General features: G+C 36.9%; 1 protein-coding gene across 3 annotated transcripts in view; it reads left to right on the top strand.

Annotated features, from left to right (window-relative positions):
* CUL5 (cullin 5) overlaps positions 1–14738 on the top strand; it is a 90967-nt gene that overhangs the window by 43407 nt on the left and 32822 nt on the right. The gene's annotated exons all lie outside the window — the stretch shown is intronic.

Raw genomic sequence — 14738 nt, 5'->3', positions numbered from 1 at the left:
ACCGAGGAATAAACTTAACCAAGGAGGTTAATGATATATACTCTGAAAACTATAAACCATTGATGAAGGAAACTGAAGATGAATCAAAGATATGGAATGATATCCCATGCTGGCTTGGATTGGAAGAATTAATATTATGAAAATGGCCATACTACCCAGAGCAATCTACAGATTTACTGCAATCCCTCTCAAAATACCCATTACATTTTTTAAAGAACTAGAACAAATAATCCTAAAATTTATATGGAACCACAAAAGACCCTGAATTGCTAAAGCCATGTGACAGTCTCTTCAACAAGTGATGGGACTTCCTAGGTGGCACAGTGGTAAAGAATCCGCCTGCCAATGCAGGGGATACAGGTTTGAGCCCTACCCTGGGAAGATTCCACATGCCACGGAGCAACTAAGCCCATGCACCACAACTGTTGAGCCTGTGCTCTAGAACCCGTGAGCCACAACTATTGAGCCCACGTGCCACAACTGTTGAAGCCCATGCGCCTAGGGCCTGTGCTCCAGAACAAGAGAAGCCACTACAATGAGGAGCCTGCACACCACAATGAAGAGTAGCCTCCACTCGCAAAAACTAGAGAAAGCCCGTGTGCAGCAATGAAGACCCAACGCAGCCAGTAAATAAAATTAATTAATTTAAGAAAAAAAAACAAAACAAGTGATGGCTGAGGTAACTGCATAGCCACGTGTGAAACAGAACATTTCCTCACACCATATACAAAAATAAACTCAGAGTGGTTTAAATTAAACATAAATGTAAGACCTGAAATCATAAAACTTCTAGAAGAGAACATATTCAGGACAGTTTGTCATAAATTGTAGCAATATTTTCTTGGATCAGTCTCCCAAGGCAGATGAAATGAAAGCAAAAATAAACAAATGGGGCCTAATTAAACTTAAAAGCTTTTGTACAGCAAAGAAAACCATCAACTAAGTGAAAACAACCTGTGAGAAAATAATTTGCAAATGATGCAGCTGACAAGGTGTTAATATCCAAAATGTAAGAATAGCTCATACAGCTCAATATCAGAAAAACAACTCAATCAAAAAATGGTCAGAATACCTGAATAGACATTTCTCCAAAGAAGATATACACATGGCACAAGGCACATGAAAAGATGTTCAATGTAGCTAATTATTAGAGAAATGCAAATATAAATTACATTGATGTACCACCTCACACCTGTCAGAATGCCTATCATCAAAAAGTTCACAATTGACAACTGTTGGAGAGGGTGTGGAGAAAAGGGTACTCTTCATACAGTGTTGGTGGGAATGCAGCCACTATGGAGAATGGTATGGAGGTTCCTTAGAAAAACTAAAAATCGAGTTACAATACCATCCAGAAATCCCACTCCTGGGTGTATATCTGGAAAAGATGAAAACTAATTTGAAAAGGTACATGCACCACAATGTTCATTTACAATAACGGAGACATGGAAACCACCCAGGTACCCATCAACAGATGATTGGATTAAGAAGATGTTTGTGTGTGTGTGTGGGGGGGTGTGCACACCTGCATACACATACAGTGATTTATTAGCCATAAAAAAATGAAATATTGCCATTTGCAGCAACATGAATGGACCTAGAGATTATTATGCTTAATGAAATGTCAGACAGAAAGACATGCACTGTATGATATCACTTATATGTGGAATGTAAAAAATACTACAAATATGCAAAACAGAAACAGTCACAGATATAGAAAGCAAACTTGTGGTTAACCAAGGGCCAACAGAAGAGGGGAGAGATAAATTAGGGGTATAGAATTCAGAGATACAAACTACTATATGTAAAATAGATAAGCAACAAGGATGTACTATAAAGCATAGGGAATTATATCTATTGTAATACCTGTAATGGAGTATAGTCAACAAAAATACTGAATCACTATGCTATATACCTAACTAACTGTACACCTAACTGAAAGTAACACAATATTTTAAATCAATTATGAATTGATATCAATAAAAATACATAAATTTTAAAAATAAAATAGTGTGGCATTGACACATGAATAGATAGTGGACCAGTGGAATGGAATAGTAAGTCCAGAATAACATATGACAAAGGTTGGATCTCAAATCAGTGGCAGTATAGATGGAGCTTTTTTTAAATGGTGATGTTTTAAAAATGGACAACTCAGCAGCCATTTGGAAAAATATCTTTAGCTCTGTAATTTACACCATTCAGGAAAATAAACGGCAAATAGGTCAGGGAACTAAGTGTTAAAAATGGAATCATACAGGTACTAGAAGAATTCCTCTTTAACTTTGGTGTAGAGAAAGTATGACTTAAAATTCAGTCAGTAAAAGAAAAGACTGACAAATGTGACTGTCCCCCCCCGCCCAAATTGCAATCTTAAAAGTTCTCATCATAAGAAAATAAAATTTGTAACTATGTATGTAATTATGTATGTATGTTAACTGGACTTACTGTCGTGATTTAATTCACAATATATGCAACTATCGATCCATTATGTTGCACACTTTAAACTAATACAATGTTATATGGCAATTATACCTCAGTTAAAAAAATTTTTTAATTAAAAAAATTAATTGCAAAAAGCACAATCAGCAAAGTTAAAAGCCAACTCACAACCTGGGAAAAAGTATTTGCAATATATCTCACAGACAAAAGCCCAATATCCCTACTATATAAAGAACTTTTAAAAATTGAGGAACAAAAAATGATAAACATCTGATAGAAAAAAATTGGAAAAAAGATACAAATAAATGCTTAGTAATGGCCATCAAGCATAGAAAATGTTCAGATTTTTAGAGAAGAATTCCACCTTATAAATATGGAGAAAAATCGACAATCACTGGTTAAGCATAATCACACTAATAGTTGTTGCCAACAGTCTCCACTAATGGATACTAAAATTAATGACCAAAAGTTTGAGGTAAAATTGATAGTTTCAGAGTATCTTCCTCAAGATATTTAGTGAGGGGGAAATAGTTACTATGATGGAGTAACCAAAACACACTATATTAATCAAGTGATCAAGGTTAACATCACCAGTAATAGGACATATTGATATTACATACCCCTTGATATGATACACTAAGAGGAGTACAAAGTCATTTCTGTGGTATTCTTGTCAAAAATTAATACTCTTAATTCTAGTGAGAAAATTTTAGACAATCCCTGTTTGAGGAGCAGTCTGCAGAGTAATTGGCTACTATTCTTTATAAGTGGCACGATCCTAGGTAAGGAGGCAAAAGACCTCTATGCAGAAAACTACAAGATACTGATGAAAAAAATCAAAGATAATACAAACAGATGGAGAGATATACCATCTTCTTAGATTGGAAGAATCAATATTTTTTTTAATCTAATTTCATTTATTTCTGTGACATCTCCAGGAGGTACATCTCAAGGAAATGTGCCTCTCATTTCACACAAGGGAAGGAAATTGAAGCACAAGAAGAATTAACCAAAAGCAACTTGAACCCAAGATTCTGAGACTTTCAATCTGGTCAACTCCATAAGCCAAGTTGCTTTCTGAAAATTGTATGGGTCTTTGGTGCTGTACAAATTTTCCCTGAGGTTGGCTGGGACTTCCCTCGCTGTGCAGTGATTAGGACTCCATGCTTCCATGCAGGGGGCGTGGACTGGATCCCTGGTCCGGGAACTGAGATCCTGTGTGCTGGCATAACCAATGATGAGGCAGTCCCAATTCCAGCCCCAGAGCCAGCCACCCCTACTGTGGCAGCTCCAGCTCCAATGAACTTGGCCGCTGTGTCAGTGTCCCTTGAAATGGCACTGGTTTGGAAGCTGCGGCTAGGAATAAGTGAGGTGGTCAGGGGACGTGGGGCTGCCAAGCTGCTGTGGCTCTCATCTGTTAGGATCTCTGGTCATTTCAGCACCACTGCAGACAGTGATCAGCTCCACAGTGGAGAGGTTCTCCTGATCAGAGAGGGGGTGGAGACAAACTTGGCACAAGTGTACATTTTTAGGGGACAGGGATGAAGGGCTGTGGCAGGACAGCTGCTCCCAGTGCAGAGAAGCAAGAATCAATATTTTGAAAATGGCTGTACTACCCAAAGCAATCTACAGATTCAGTGCAATCCCTATCAAGTTACCAATAGCATTTTTCACAGACAAGAACAAAAAATTTTACAGTTTCTATGGAAACACAAAAGACCCCAATAGCAGTCTTGAGAAAGAAAAATGAAGCTGGAGGAATCAGGCTGTCTGATTTCAGAGAATACTACAAAGCTACAGTAATCAAGACAGTGTGGCACTGGCACAGAATCAGAAATATAGATCAATGGTATGGGATAGAAAGCCCACAAATAAACCCATGCACCTATGGTCACTTAATCTATGACAAAGGAGGCAAAAATACATTGAGTTGGCCAAAAAGTTCATTCAGTTTTTCTCCGTAAGATGGCTTCAAGCAGCACTTAGGTGTCTTTAACTTCATTTGAAACCAGTTTTTTAGATTATTGTATTGTGACAACTGTCATATCACTGTGCCTTTAAAAAAAAAACTTATCAAAATTGATTAATCTTTGTGCAGCCATTTTAATATTGATGAGAGAAAAAAAGCAACACTTTTGGCATATTATTGTTTCAAGAAAGGTAAAAATGCAACTGAAATGTAGAAAAAGGTTTGTGCAGTGTATGGAGAAGGTGCTGTCACTGATCGAACGTGTCAAAAGTGGTTCGTGAAGTTTTGTGCTGGAGATTTCTTGCTGGATGATGCTCCACGGTCGGGTAGATCAGTTGAAGTTGATAGAGATCAAATCGAGACATTAATTGAGAACAATCAATGTTATACCACACAAGAGATAGCCCACATACTCAAAATATCCAAATCAAGCGATAAAAATAATTTGCGCCAGCGTGGTTACGTTAATCCCTTTGATGTTTGGGTTCCACATAGGTTAAGCAAAGAAAAGCCTTCTTGACCATATATCCTCATGTGATTCTCTACTTAAACATAGTGAAAACATTCTGTTTTTTAAACAAATTTTGTGACAGGCAATGAAAAGTGGATACTGTTACAGCAAGGTGGAACAGAAGAGATCGTGGGGCAAGTGAAATGAATCACCATCAACCACACCAAAGGCCAGTCTTCATCCAGAGAAGATGATGTTGTGTACATGGTGGGATTGGAAGGGAGTTCTCTATTATGAGCTCCTTCTGGAAAACCAAGCAATTAATTCCAAGAACTACTTCTCCCATTGAGACCAACTGAAAGCAGCACTCGACGAAAAGCATCCACAATTAGTCAACAGAAAATGTGTAATCTTCCATCAAGATAACGCAAGACCTCATGTTTCTTTTATGACCAGGCAAAAACTGTTACAGCTTGGCTGGGAAGTTCTGATTCATCTGCTGTATTCACCAGACATTGCACCTTCAGATTTCCATTTATTTTGGTCTTTACAAAATTCTCTTAATGCAAAAAATTTCAGTTTCCTGGAAAACTGTAGAAGGCACCTGGAACAGTTCTTTGCTCAAAAAGTTATAAAGTTTTGGGAAGATGGAATTATGAAGCTGCCTGAAGAATGGAAGAAACTTGTGGAACAAAATGGTGAATACGTTGTTCAATAAAGTTCTTGGTGAAAATGAAAACTGTGTCCTTCATTTTTATTTTAAAAACCAAAGGAACCTTTCTGCCAATGCAGTGCAGTGGAGAAAAGACAGCCTCTTCAGTAAGTGGTGCTGGGAAAACTGGACAGCTACATGTAAAAGAATGAAATTAGAATACTCCCTAACACCATACATGAAAAGAAACTCAAAGTGGATTAAAGACCTAAGTGTAAGGCCAGACACTATAAAACTCTTAGAGGAGAACATAGGCAGAACAGTCTTTGATGGGACTTCCCTGGTGGCATAGTGGTTAAGAATCCACTTGCCAATTCAGGGGACACAGGTTCTATCCCTGGTCCAGGAAGATCCCGCATGCCACGGAGTAACTAAGCCCATGTGCCACAACTGTTGAGCCTGTGTTTTAGAGCCCGTGTGCCATAACTACTGAGCCCACACCTGCAACTACTGAAGCCCGCGAACCTAGAGCCCATGCCCTGCAACAAGAAAAGCCACCACAACAAGAAGTCCGCACATTTCAACAGAGTAGCCCCTACGCACCACACGTAGAGAAAGCTTGCATGCAGCAAAAACCCAACGCAGTCAAAAATTTTTAAAAATGAGAACACTCTTTCACATCAATCGCAGCAAGATCTTTTTTGACCCACCTCCTAGAGTAATGAAAATAAAAACAGAAACAAATGGGACGTAATGAAACTTAAAAGCTTTTGCACAGCAAAGGAAACCATAAACAAGACAAAAAGACAACCCTCAGAGTGGGAGAAAATATTTGCAAATGAAGCAGTGGACAAAGGATTAATCTCCAAAATATACAAACAGCGCATGCAGCTCAATATCAAAAAAGCAAACAACCCAATCAAGAAAATGGGAAGACGTGAATAGACATTTCTCCAAAGAAGACATACAGATAGCCAAGAAACATGAAAAAATGCTCAACACCACTAATTACTAGAGAAATGCAAATCAAAACTACAATGAGGTATCACCTCACACTGGTCAGAATGGCCATCATCAAAAAATCTACAAACAATAAATGCTGGAGAGGGTGTGGAGAAAAGGGAACCCTCCTGCACTGTTGGTGGGAATGTAAATTGATACAGCCACTATGGAAAACAGTATGGAGGTTCCTCAAAAAACTAAAAGTAGAACTACCATATGACCCAGCAATCCCACTACTGGGCATATACCCAGGGAAAATCATAATTCAAAAAGATACATGCACCCCAGTGTTCATTGCAGCACTGTTTACAATAGCTAGGACATGGAAGCAACCTAAATGTCCATTAACAGAGGAATGGATAAAGAAGATGTGATACATATACACAATGGAATGTTACTCAGCTATAAAAAGGAACAAAATTGGGTCATTTGTAGAGATGTGGATGGACCTAGATACCGTCATACAGAGTGAAGTAAGTCAGAAAAGAGGAAAACAGATATCATATATTAACGGATGTATGTAGAGTCTAGAAAAATGGTGTAGGTGATCTTATTTGCAAAGCAGAAATAGGGACACAGAGGTAGAGAACAAATATACGGATACCAAGGGGGAAGGGAGCGATGGAAGGAATTGGGAGATTGGGATTGAGACATACACTATTGATACTATGTATAAAATAGATATCTAATGAGAACATGCAATATAGCACAGGGAACTCTACTTAATGCAGTGTGGTGACCTAAATGGAAAGGAAATCCAAAAAAGAGGAGATATGTTTGTATGTATAGCTGATTCATTTTGCTGTACAGTAGAAACTAGAAAAACATTGTAAAGCAACTATACTCCAATAAAAATTAATTAAAAAAATAAATGTGTTGAGATCATAACAGGTACACACACACCCACACACACCCAGCCACCCACTATATCCCAAGGAATTGTCACAGATTGGAGGAAACTAGGAAAGCTAGCAACTAAATGCAGTGTGGGGTTGTAGATAGGATCCTGGAATAGGAAAGAGACATTAGTAGAAAAACTGGTGAATTTCTAATAAGGACTGTAGTTAATTAATAGTATGCCAATACTGTTTTCCTGGTTTTGACAGCCATGTAAAAAGTTACCATTATGGAAAATAGGGTGGTGGATATATGGATACTCTCTGCTTTTTTTTTATTATTATTGGCTGTGTTGGGTCTTCGTTGCTGCGTGCGGGCTTTCTTTAGTTGCTATGAGTAGGGGCTACTCTTCGTTATGGTGCGCGGGCTCCTCATTGCTGTGGCTTCTCTTGTTGCAGAGCATGGGCTCTAGGTATGTGGGCTTCAATAGCTGTGGCACATGGGCTCAGTAGTTGTGGCTCACGGGCTCTAAAGTGCAGGCTCAATAGTTGTGGTGCATGGGGTTAGTTGCTCTGCGGCATGTGGGATCTTCCTGGAGCAGGGATCCAACCCGTGTCCCCTGCATTGGCAGGTGGATCCTCAACCACTGCGCCACCTAGGAAGCCCACTCTGCTATTTTTACAACTTTTATGTAAGGCTAAAATAAAAGTAAAATGTAAAAAAATAAAGGATATTATGAAGAATGCCTTTATTATTTAGGAACCATCAGTGGAGATGATCATATGCCATTTTCCTCCATTGAACTAATTCAGGAAATCACATTAACAGTTCCTAACATGATACCATTCTTTCATTTTACGAATGAACAGAAATCCCCCCCCACACCCTTTTTGTTTGTGTGTGTGTGGCCACAGTACATGGCATGTGGGATCTTAGTTCCCCAACCAGGGATGGAATCCTTGCCCCTGCAGTAGAAGTGTGGAGTCTTAACCACTGGATGACCAAGGAAGTCCCAAAGTCCTATTTTTAATGGATAAAAATGTATACCCCAAAGGGGTTTTGACATATACTATATAGCCAATAAAAGTTACTCTCAAGAGCTTTCACTAAGTTTTTTATATGTAAAATGTTTAAATGTTAGGTTTAGCATGTAATCACAATAATATTTTTAGGATCCTTTTATAGATTTATCTTAATTCAACTTTCATTTGAATTTGCTTGTCGTTGGTACAGCAAATTCTAATAGAGATGAATCAAAGTGAATTATGCTCTGAGTTGTTTAGATAGACTTATATATTGATATTTTGAACCGAAATCTCTAGGCCAGGGATTTTCAGTGGGGTTGTTTACCTACTTCCAGCAAGTGTTATAGAAAGTTGTGGAGGCTTTTTTTTTTTTTTTTGGTTGTCACAATGATTGAGTTTTAGTGAGTGGGGTCCAGTAATGCTACATGTCTCACAGTGCTCAGACTGTCCCACATAAACAGGAACTAGCCTATATCCCAAAAATAACGTAAGTGAAAATCTTGTTTATACTTATCTGAATCTAGAATTTAATTTTATTTTACTTATAAACCAAAACATTGTTGTGTAATGTTAGTAATGCACTTCATTTTCTAGGTGTGATATTATGTAAATTGAGAAACGATAACATTTTTTGTTTAGAATCTTAAGTTTTTTTCATTGTCATAAATTTATATCATCTATACTGATGCTGTTCAGGGTCTCAGTCACCAATGAACCTGTGTGGAACTGAAGTCGGGACAATGAATGCTGCCAGTTTGTCCCTCCAGCTGGTGACCTGAGAGGAGTCTTGCCCCACCAGTTTTAATTAGTTTAGCTCTAATTGGCCTAGCTTGGGTTGAGTGCCCAAACTTGGATCAACTGCTTTGTGTGTGTGTCTTTGTACACATGTGCAAGCATGCTTGAGTTGTCAATGTGTATGTGTTTGTAGTAGGAATGATATAGTAATACTTGACTCATCCAGAAGACAACCCTTTTAGCAGTTTAACTCCTTGCAGTTCAGTGGAGAACCTGGAAGGTTCGTGAGGCTGAGAATTCTGAGCAGCTGCGCTGCTTTAGATGTCTGATAGGCCCAGTCTTCAACTTTTATTTATAGGAGAACAATTTAACCCCACCCAAATCCAGTTACACACACAGTTCTAATAAACTTGACTATCATTGGATGGGCCTGTAGCAGATGAGCAGTGGTATATTAGTAAAACCAGTAAGAGGCTTCAGAGCTGTGCAGCTTAAAGAGGCATTATGGACAGAAAAGTGACGCATAACAATAAAAAAAGAATAAGAAAAAGTATAAAACAAAATAACTTAAAATTTTTTTTCTGTGGCTGTTAGTACTTTAGGTGATAGTCATGTGTATCTTTGTTTTACCTGAAGGCAGTCATTTTTTATTTATTGTGCACCTGAACTATGTCAGGCCTTGTGTTAGTGGGGATAAGAAGATAGAACTGGCTCCTGTCTTCAGACTAACACTAGAATAAAATGGATTGTTTATGCAGTGGAATAATGGAATAGAGAGTGGAATGGTGATGGTGAGTCTTAATTTCTTCACAATGACCAGAGCTCTGTAGGGAGGCATTGTATTATACTGGTTAGGAGCATACATGTTGGAAGAAGATGAGGATTTAGATTCCATTGTCATTTTACCAGCTGTATGCCTTTTGGCAAGTTCTTCAACCTTTGTAATCCTTGTTTTCCTAACTGTAAAGTGGGGTAATACCCACTTATGTTTAATGAACTATTATATCAAAACATTTAAGTGCTGTGCCTGGCATGGTAGTTTTTACTGTGAGGACTGTGGTTTACAGAAGTTGCTTACTGATTCTCAGACAGAAACTATTTTACTACCTGTGCCAAATATTGATAAAAAATGGAATTAGTAACAAGATTACAAGGATTGTTGTTGTTAACATTAAAGTAAGGAAAGTACTTGTTAATGTTCAGTATTTAAGTATATTAAGGGTGGTATTTAAAAAGTCAAGGTGAGTTTGATTGACTTCATTGGTCTATGTAGAAAGTTACTTGTATAACTAGTTTACAAATGAAGCAAGAAGCACTGGTTATAAAGGTTGAAAAAAACCTTTTAAAAAAAAAAGTTAATTTTGAGAATAGCCTACCACACATGGAATACATGAATTCTTGAATACATCACAACTCTCCTTGTATGGTTAAAGACCTGATAATGATAAAGTAGAATCTTAAAGTGGAGTAATCTAGAATGATTTTTAATTCAACTCTATTTTATAGCTGAGGCAAAAGCAGTTATTACTTATATGGAATTATATAACTAACAAAAATCAGAACTCTTCCTATTGTTTTTATTAAACTTCAGTGAAGTTGCATTAATTGTGCAAATTGAATACCACTCAAAAAAGACTCTACTACATCAGTTAGCCTGCGTATCCCACCTTTCATCTTCACAGACCTGTGCATTCATTCATTCAACAAATACTGAGCACCTGCTGTGTTTTATGGCAGGCATCATCTTTGAAGAGTTATGCTATAAAGGAAGGTAAAACATCAAGCACATTGATAGTTAAAGTGTTTCACCTTGCAGACCTCTGGGGAGATTGCTATGGATTTAGAAGTTGTGCTCATCTCAGGCAAAATACAGGAGTTGATGACATATGGCAAAAAGTTTTTTTCTTCACGGAAGCTAGCAAAAGGAGACAGAAAGGGAACACAAGGTGAGAGAGATGGTTTATCACTATCCTTTCCATTCAAGATGTATTTTTCAAGTAACAAGTATGTATTCAGGGTTGACTCTCTATGTAGAACTTTGGTAAATGATGGGAAGAAAAATACCAAAGAGGAATAACATGGTCCTTGCCCTGAAGAAACTGACCCTCTTGTTAAGACAAGACTCTGGAAATAAGGAGAGAACTTTATTAAGCAACCTCTCTTTCTTCTTTTTGGCTACATAAAATAGTTTCCTAAAGGATTTTTCAATACACAGGGACCTATACCATAATTCTTCTCTTTATTTATTTTTTTTAAATACTTGTTGTGAGACTTTTCACGTATTTACAAAAGTAGAGAAAATGAACCCCACCCTCCAAACCCAGGCAGCAGACTCAACAGTGATCATCATTTTGTCATACTTGCTTGGTTGATCCTTTTTTTCTTTTCTTTCCTTTTCTTTTTTCCCTTTCCTCCTTTCCTATCCTTTTGTGCCCTTCCCTTCCCTTTCCTTCTTTTATTTATTTATTTAGCCAAACTGTGCAGCTTGTAGGGTCTTAGTTCACTGACTAGGGATCGAACCCAGGCCCTAGCAGTGAAAGCACCGAGTTCCAACCCCTGGACCACCAGGGAATTCCTTCTTTTCTTTCTTTTCTCTCTTTCTTTCCTCTAGCATTTAAAAAAAATTATGATGTACATTTTTACTCTAAACGCTTCTGTATTATAACATTTTTAATGCCTGTATATATTTCATCATATATATGTACTGTAATATACCTAATTCTCTAATGGTGGGAATTTTCATTATTATTTGTTATTATTCTGGTTTCTTTTTTTATAAATAGTAGTTCCTGGAATGTATTTACATGCTTATATCTTATATCCTTATATATATTTTTAACATCTTTGTGCATACATCTTTCTTACAATTGGCATTCTCTTGGAATGGAATTTCCTGGAAATGAGATTGCTGAAGGAAAGGGTATGCACCCTTTTACAGGTTGCTATGTAACAACAAATTGATTTTCAGAAATGTTGTTGTAATTCTGATTCCCATTAACAATACACCTGTTTATCATTGCTGATTGGGGGTTTTTTCAATCCATTAATTTTGCCAATTTCCCAGTATCATAGATTATAAAAGATTTTTTTATGTGCATTTAAAAATTACTAGGAAATATCCCTGGAGGTCCAGTGGTTAAGACTCCGCACTTCCAAGCAGGGGGTGTGGGTTCAATCCCTGGTCGGGGAACCGAGATCCCACATGCTGCATGGCGTGGAAAAAAAACAAAAAATTGTTAATGAGGCTGGACATCTTATTCTTATTATGGACCATTTGTATTTCTTCTTTGTAAGTTCAGGCTACTCTTTCATAAACATCACTTTCATTATTTTCCTTCTTTATTCAAAAACCATAGTATCATGATTTTCTATCTCTAATTTTCAAGGCCCTTCATAATTTGCCCCTAACTAATTTTTCTAAGTTAGTACTGTCCAGTAAGGGTCATTCTACCCAATAAGGAATATTTCCTTACTCATATATCTCATTCTGTTCATTTTTTTTCTTGGATTCATTCTTTTAAGTAATGTTTTACTTTTCTTCTTTTCTGCCTATTCACATCCTTCAGAATTCTCATAGCCCATCTTGCAATAGTCTTTCCAAGTGCTCTAGCCTTCATCTGTTTCCTGTTGTTTGAATTCCCACTGTACCTATTGTTCCTACAAGTTGATTTAGTGGCAGTATAGGCTCCTTTATTGTGTTATTTATCAAGCACCAACTGTGTTGAGTCCATGAATATGTAGTTGGAGAGAACACAGTCTCTGTCCTTGTGAAGTTTATAGTGTAGTAATAATGTTGTTTATTTTCCACTTCTTTGCTTTATTGGTGAAATTGAACTTTTCATATACCTCTGTTATGTATGAAGTATGCACACATTTTTAGATATACTATCGTTACATATTCCCAACTGGACTGTAAGAGCATTGAGTGTATAAACCATGTTTTATCTTCTCTATTCATCACAACACTCGTTTCTGAACACATAACCATTACTAAGTACATACTTGCTCTCTTAATACCTGCTCTCTCAATGTAGTATTGAAAGTTGTAAGCTTGGAGTCACATACCTGGCCTCATATTACAGCTCAAGACCTTATGAACTAACTGTGTAACATTTGTAAGTTACTTAGCGTCTCTAAGCTTGTTTCCTCATGTGTTAAATACCTGCTTCATAAGGTTGTCATGAGTTAAATGACAGATGGGTTAATCAGAAAATGTATGTAAAGCATTTAGCACAATGTATGGTACAGAGTAAGTGCTCATTAAAAGAGATTTGTTATTATAATAATTTGTTTAATCTTTTAAGCTAGAAAGTACTTCAACAACCTTTTATATCCCGAAATCCTTTCATCTAAGCAGTTACCAAATTCTGTTCAGTTTACTTCAGTTATCTTGTCAGTTTAGCCGTTATGTTATGTTATGTTATGTTATGTTATGTTATGTTATTTTTTTGGTCGCACTCTATGGCTTGCAGGATCTTGGTTCCCTGACCAGGGATTGAACCCAGGCCCATGGCAGTGAAAGCCCGAGTCCTAACAACTGGACACCTAGCGTCCCTAGCCTCTCCTTTTAATCCTTATTGTAATCCACAATAAGAAATACATTTTTTATTGTGATTTAGTATATGCTTTGTTTACTTGCTCATATCTGAAATAATTTTATGAGATAATATTTGTTGTTATTTTATGTGATATACTGATTTTTTTTGTTATGTTCTATATTATTTAAAAAAAAAAAAAAAGCTGGTCACAGCCATTAAAACATTTCACAACAAACAGTTTGAAACACATGACTCTAGATTTTTGGAGTCTGCAAAATTTGGACTACTCCTGAACTAGATTATGTTCAAATGTAAATTTTCAGTGAAATAGAAAACAGAGATGATTTTAGAAAATAGAGCTTATTTTAGAAAATATATTTTAGAAAATAGAGCTTATTCTGATTGTACTTTCTCTTTCTTCTTCATTAGTTATGTATATTTTGATTTGCCTATTCTCTATTGAAGGTGGGAGTGTTCCATTGGGTATCTTCCAGAGCTGGTGTAGGATGAGCTTACTGAGTAACTGGGGCAGAGCTTCCCACGTTGGCAGAAATTGCTCAACCACTTCATATGTATGTTGTTTTTCTTAGGACAGAAATTGACATACATGGACTTTAAAGTCATTAGCGTAATTCTCAAAGAGGGAGGGACCTTAAAAAAACCTTTTATTACAGAAATTTTTTTTAAACATTTTAAAAAGTAGAAACAGTGGTATAATGAATCTTCATTACCTAAATTCAGCTTCAGTAATTAGCAACATTATGTGAATTCCAAGAGGAATTTTTAACAAAGAACTTTTAAGGCATACATAATTCCCTTCCTTAATCCAGAGAGATGATCTGTTTTTCAGAAGAGCGATATCAGCCTTAGTATACCTTGTGTTAGTAATTACAACCTGTTCATTTTGTTATGTATTTGGAAGGAGAGTAAATATATGACACGAAGGAGCCGTGATAGAGTGGGGTGAATTTTCCTGAGGGCCAGTCAGAACGTTAGACCCTGACCATCTTACTTGGAATCTTTCAGTAGCCATGTTTGTCAGTCTCTCTACCACCACTCAGTATCACCTGTCTTGCTGACATTAGAC

The sequence above is a fragment of the Hippopotamus amphibius genome, chromosome 9 (genome assembly GCF_030028045.1).
Source record: "Hippopotamus amphibius kiboko isolate mHipAmp2 chromosome 9, mHipAmp2.hap2, whole genome shotgun sequence".
Lineage (NCBI taxonomy): Eukaryota > Metazoa > Chordata > Mammalia > Artiodactyla > Hippopotamidae > Hippopotamus > Hippopotamus amphibius.
This window is presented reverse-complemented; position numbering and strand designations above follow the sequence as displayed.